Consider the following 6,020-nt stretch of genomic DNA (forward strand, 5'->3'; position numbering starts at 1 on the left):
ACAGTGTCTCTTCGTACTCCGTCCTAATTTTGGTAAGCGTACAATGCAGGGCCGGCTCGCGCCGAGGTGTTCTATATATATTTCGGAGACTATTGGCGGATATAGCCAGGTAGGGAAAAAGGAAAAAACTCGGCTTCTGATCTCCACCTAATCCCATACCGCCAGGCACAGAAAAGGAAAAGGCTTGCGTTCCCATTCATGAAAATGGAGTTTGATGATGATTATAATGTATATGATTATGATGCATATGACACCTCCGGCGAAGAATCAGAATCAGAATCAGAATCAGAATCAGAATCAGAAGAGGACTATAATATTCTGAACATAGCAGCCAGCGATGCGAACCAGAGACGCATGAGTTACACCGTTTTAAGTTTGAAGGACATCTGTGAGTGTCAGCACAACGCTATAGGTAGCGTTTGTGGTGTGCTTTCTGTCTCTGAAGTTGAGGCAGCCATTCTTTTGCGTCACTTCTATTGGGATATTAATACTGTGTACGATCAATGGTTTGCAGATGAGGAGAAAGTGAGAAACGCTGTGGGGTTATTGTTGCAGCACAACATAAACCAAGAAGAAAAAAGGGAGGGGTTAATTACCTGTGCAATATGTTTTGATGATTACGATACGGGAGACATGAGGGAACTCAAGTATTGTGGCCATAGCTTTTGCAAAGATTGTTGGAGACTTTATATTCATACCTCAATAAATAACGACGGTGCAGGATGTCTCAACTTACGATGTCCAAATATAGATCCACGATGTGGTGCTGTTGTGGATGCAGATATGGTTTTTTCTTTGGGGTTATCTGAGGAAGACACTAGCAAGTATACAACATATGTTGTGAGGTCATATGTTGAACAAAACACAAGGGTTAAATGGTGTCCAGCTCCTGGTTGTGAGTACGCTGTGCAGATTGACGTTGTTACTGTTGATGCCTGTCGGGAGGTTGTGTGCAATTGCTCCTATAAATTTTGCTGGAACTGTTTAGAGGAATGTCATCGTCCAATAGACTGTGACACTGTCAAAAAGTGGGTTTCTGTGATTCATGAAGGTGAATCACAGAACTTGCTTTGGATAATTGGTAATTCTAAGCCGTGTCCCAAGTGTAAACGACCAATCCAGAAGAGTTATGGGTGTATGCGTATGACATGTTTAGCACCCTGTCGGTTTCAATTCTGTTGGATATGCCTTCGCGATTGGGAAGTGCATGGCTATGGCGCTTCGGTTGCTTGCAACCAGTATAGTCCAGCGGAAGGAATAGAAGGATCAAAAGGAGATAATTCCCGATCTTTCTCCGAAGATGTGATGAAAGTGACTGCTAAAATGTCGTCAGATAGATTTGTATTTTATCTTGAGAGATGGAAGGCACATGGCAAGTCTCAGGAAAAGGCTTTCTCTGATCTGCAGCGTGTGCGAGTGGTGGAGCTTAAAGAATTAGTTGATAGTCGTGTGCTGAGCGCGAGTCAATCTCGCAGGGCAGGATTCAAATATGTGGTAGATGCATGGGTACAAATAGTTGAATGCAGGCGTATGCTGAAATGGACATATGCGTACGGTCATTATCTTCCGTCGCAGCTTGATAATGATGGTGATGGGCTTAGACAAAAGCAAATCTTTTTCGAATTCCTTCAAGGGGAGGCTGAGAACAGTTTAGAACGGCTTCATCAATGTGCTGAACATGAACTCCAACATCAGATGGAGGGTGTGCGTAAAGCTGAAGCTGAGATTGAGACAAGCGACATCCATACAACTTGGAAGGATTTCGATGACTTCTATAAAAAACTTGAAGGATTGACAAAGGCCACCGCTGGCCATTTTGAAAAGCTAATTCAGGCCTTTGAAAGCGGACTTTCGGAAGTACATAATCCTTAGGGGCATTCTTATGTAATCTGACATAGTTGCTAGGTGTATTTTTTAGGCAATGGCTAACGAGCTTGTCATAGGGCATTGAATGCTTGTTTAGCTGTATGCTTCTTAAGCGGATAAAACACCCGCGGTGAGTTGATAAATAAAAAATAACAACGGTGTGTTATTGACTTAAGGAGTATGTAGACTGTTGTTATTGACTTAAGGGCATTTAATGCCCTATACCCTATGACAAGCTCGTGAGCCATTGCAGTATTTCTTATGTGATTGTACATTTGGAGAATATTTCAAAATTTGTTATAAATAGTCATTGGATATATGTAATACTGAAGTGGATTTATGTAATCATTAGTTGGTCTTATGTAATAATTATTAGTTACTTTTAGAAGAATATTTTTAAGAATATTTAAATTTAAAATTTTTGTCATCTATATTTTGATTATCGCATATTTGCTGAAGAAATGGCATGGTGCTAGGACCTTATTCAGAGATGTTTTAGCTGGTATCGACTCGGATCTGGATGCTCGAATAGAATTTGGAGCATTCCAAAAACTGGGAGATCCAACTATTAAAAGGCAAGTGGTATGATATTGCTCCTATCTCTTCTCTAATAAATATTAGTACGAAAGCTATCTCCATAGTTGTAAATTACGATCAAATCAAATCTATGGAAGCATTGGTTTATACGTTCCTGTTGGTATCGACCCTAGGGATAATCTTTTTTGCTATTTTCTTCGAGAACCACCCAAACTTCCGACTAAAGAGGGAAAATAATTTTGCTTCTCCAAATCGCCATTCTTTCTCTCCCATCAAAGAAAGAATGACCTTCCCTATAGGGAAGGTCATTCTTTCAATTAGTCATTTGGTAAATTTAAACCGATTAAGTTTCCAATCAATCCCTATAATTTTTTATATTAATTTGATTTTATATAATAATTAGTTTTTTTAAAACGTTTTTATTAGGAATACTAATTTCGTTTTATGCAATAATTAATTTTTTTTAATATAAATTTGGTTTTATCTAATAATTAATTTTTTTGGACAATAATTTAAATTTATATTAGGAAATATTTTTTTTAATATTGATTTTTTTTTGTTTAAATTAATCAAATATTGGTTTTGGAGTATGCTCTAAAACTACTTCTATAAGGCTAAGAGCCTAGGTTAATAGTTCAAGACTCAAAGACAGGTTAATAGTTCAAGACTCAAAGACATCTGGCATGAGTGAAGGGCTTCTCCCTTAGGAACCACCAACTAGGTAAATCTAGTCTGCTTAGTTTTCCTTGAATAAAAGTGATGATTTAGTGTGCATTTGTGGATCGACGTCAATGATGACTATCCTCACTACTGATTTGACAATTAAATTAATTATGATAAGTTTTCTTAGTGTTGGTTGGACAATTAAATTAGTTATGATAAGTTTTTCTGTCAATGATGACTATCCTCACTGCTAATTTGAAAATTAAATTAATTATAATAAATTTTCTCACTGCTGATTTGACAATTAAATTAATTATCATAAATTTTCTCACTGCTGATTTGACAATTAAATTAATTATAATAAAATCTTAAAACAGAAACTGTGAAAGTGAGACTACTCTATTCTTAATTTTATTTTATATTTTTATCACCTAACATTTTACATTAATAACTTTATTTAACTATAAAACAAAATATAATAATGAAAAATAAAGTTATTTAACTATAAAACAAAATATAATAATGAAAAATAAAGTTCTTTTTCCTGAAGTGAGACTACTCTATACCTAATATTATTTTATGTTTTTATCTCTAACTTTTTACTTTCAGTGACTATATGCAACTATAAAACAAAATATAATAGAGAATAAAATGTTTTTTTTTAACTTTAGATATAAAACTAACTCGAGTTTGTGATTTTGTTATGAAACTTACAAAGTCCACTCGATAACTGAGACATAAAACGAAGTCCGATTTGTTATTTCGATATCAAACTTAAGAAGTCCAACTTATAACTTACTAAAATAATTTTTTTAATAATGATCTCCTCTCTAAACTAATCATATATAATAGAAAGAAATACATGCACATTCACATTCACAATATTTATTTTGCTTTTTTAAGTTATTTTTTTAATCGAAGTAAGTGAAACTAGTTTATTCTTTAATTTTTTTGTTGGTTTTTTTTTTTCACTTTCCATTACAATATTTCGCTGATAGTTTGAAGTTAAAGTGGAAGGAGATGAGTGGAGCGTTTGTGTTAAGTGGCGGTTTCTGTGAATCGACGGTCGGTTTCATTCTGCATTATAGATTTTAAAATATTTTGAAATTGTGATATATATAGAGAAAAATTCAAAATTAATTTCATTCCTGTGCATCATATTGATGCAATATTCCAAAATCTGAAATAAAAAGTCTATCTTTTGCAATAACATCTCCCATGGAAACTTAAACAAGTTAGCCAAATTAGGTCCTGCATCGCTGTCACGTTGATATCTTTGGGACATGATTCCTGGAATTTCCTCTTTGGTTCTAGCCTTGATTTGATTCATTGTAGGTCACTTAATCTTGACTTAATTTATCAGTGATTAGTGATTTTTTAAAGTAGGTTAAGAATACTGTTAGAAATTACTAATATTTTAATTTGAAAATTTTGCTCTATAAAAACATATTTATAATCCAAATAATTGAAGTTATATTTTAAATCCATTTTAAAATAGTTGAAGTTACTTTTTAAAATTGAAGTTATTGAAAATATAAATTTAAAAGAACTTAAAAAACTTTGTTAAAAATGAGAAATAAACTATCATATATACAATTTCACTGTAATTATAATTGCCCAATTGCCCAATGTTGTGTGGTAATTGTTTGTAAACAAATATTTTTATTATTAGCAGCTATGAATATTTCAAGTACATAGATGTTAGTATGCTGCTTTCTGGTTATTTTCTCTTTCTTAATACTAATGCTTGACTGCACTTATTACAGTGGGTAGTGGGATAGTTTAACGAGACTGTTTTTTTATTGAAAGTTATGGAAATTTTTATCATATTTTAAAAAAAATCTGGTAGAGATTTCTCTAAATTCAAGTAAAAATTGTTAAATTTCATAATTTTAGGTGCTTTAGGAATTTATGATGATGTTGAATCTATTTCTTCCATGAAAAACATGATTCTAACACTACCTCTACAGTATTTTGAAATTCTTTTACCCAAATTTTTAACCTTCTGGACAATTACTCCACCTCTACCAAAAACTCCTATTATAATTCAACCTGGACAACTCACTTCAACCATTACAATTAGACAACTCACTTCAACCATTACAATTAGGCTCCAGATTTTCATGTTTGATAACTTATCCCTTGGGATTAGCTTTTACAAATTGGTGTAATTGCTTTACATTTTAATAATCTTTGGTTGTTAAACAATTTAATATTTTAATTATCTAAAAATGATATAATTAAAACTTACCATTTTGAGAAATTCTTATCTAATTTTACAAAAAATTAATCTAAAACAACTAAACTGAAAAACAAAATCCAAACTAAATCCAAACTAAATATTAATATCTCCATTAACCATATGGCTTCTGCTTTCATAACAACATCATGAAGTTATCTGTTTGAATTCCTCCATGTATATTGTCTACTATTATATTAGCGGGATATTCAAACCTACAATCTAAACATACTAGAGTCACTTAATATGCATGTAAGACTTATCTTGTCGTCTCTTAATATTAATAGTCTTTTAATTAAACTAAGTTTAATTAATAATATTAATAATGATTATTATTATTATTTTTAATAATATTATGAATTATTAATAATAATTAATTATTTAGTTGATATTTATTAATTATTAATTATTAATAATATTTACAATAATAATTTTGAGTTTAATATAATTTTTTTGAGTTTATATTCATGGTCAAATAGGGAGTTGTCTATAACGCGACTTTTTGAAAGCTTTTCTGGCGGATTTTTCCGGTCGAAATCCGGCAAGAATTATTGGAATCGCAAGTTTGATAGCTAGTTTCTGCACAATGAAAGCGTCCCAGGGGTTTTTCAGGGTGCTAAATCCAAATATGCAGTTAAAAAACCATTTTAACTGCAAGGAATCAAGATTTGACATCAATTTCTTCGCCGGATTCCGTCACCGGAATCTTCAAAAA

The 6,020-nt window shown here is 32.3% G+C and overlaps 1 pseudogene; it reads left to right on the forward strand.

The window, feature by feature from the left end:
* The first annotated feature begins 204 nt into the window (after positions 1 to 204).
* LOC149169842 (putative E3 ubiquitin-protein ligase ARI8 pseudogene) lies at positions 205 to 1,872 on the forward strand (annotated as a pseudogene).
* Positions 1,873 to 6,020: the final 4,148 nt, after the last annotated feature.

The sequence above is a fragment of the Pinus tabuliformis genome, chromosome 4_2 (genome assembly GCF_031772625.1).
Source record: "Pinus tabuliformis cultivar Carrire ecotype Pingquan chromosome 4_2, CPIR1, whole genome shotgun sequence".
Classification (NCBI taxonomy): Eukaryota; Viridiplantae; Streptophyta; class Pinopsida; order Pinales; family Pinaceae; genus Pinus; species Pinus tabuliformis.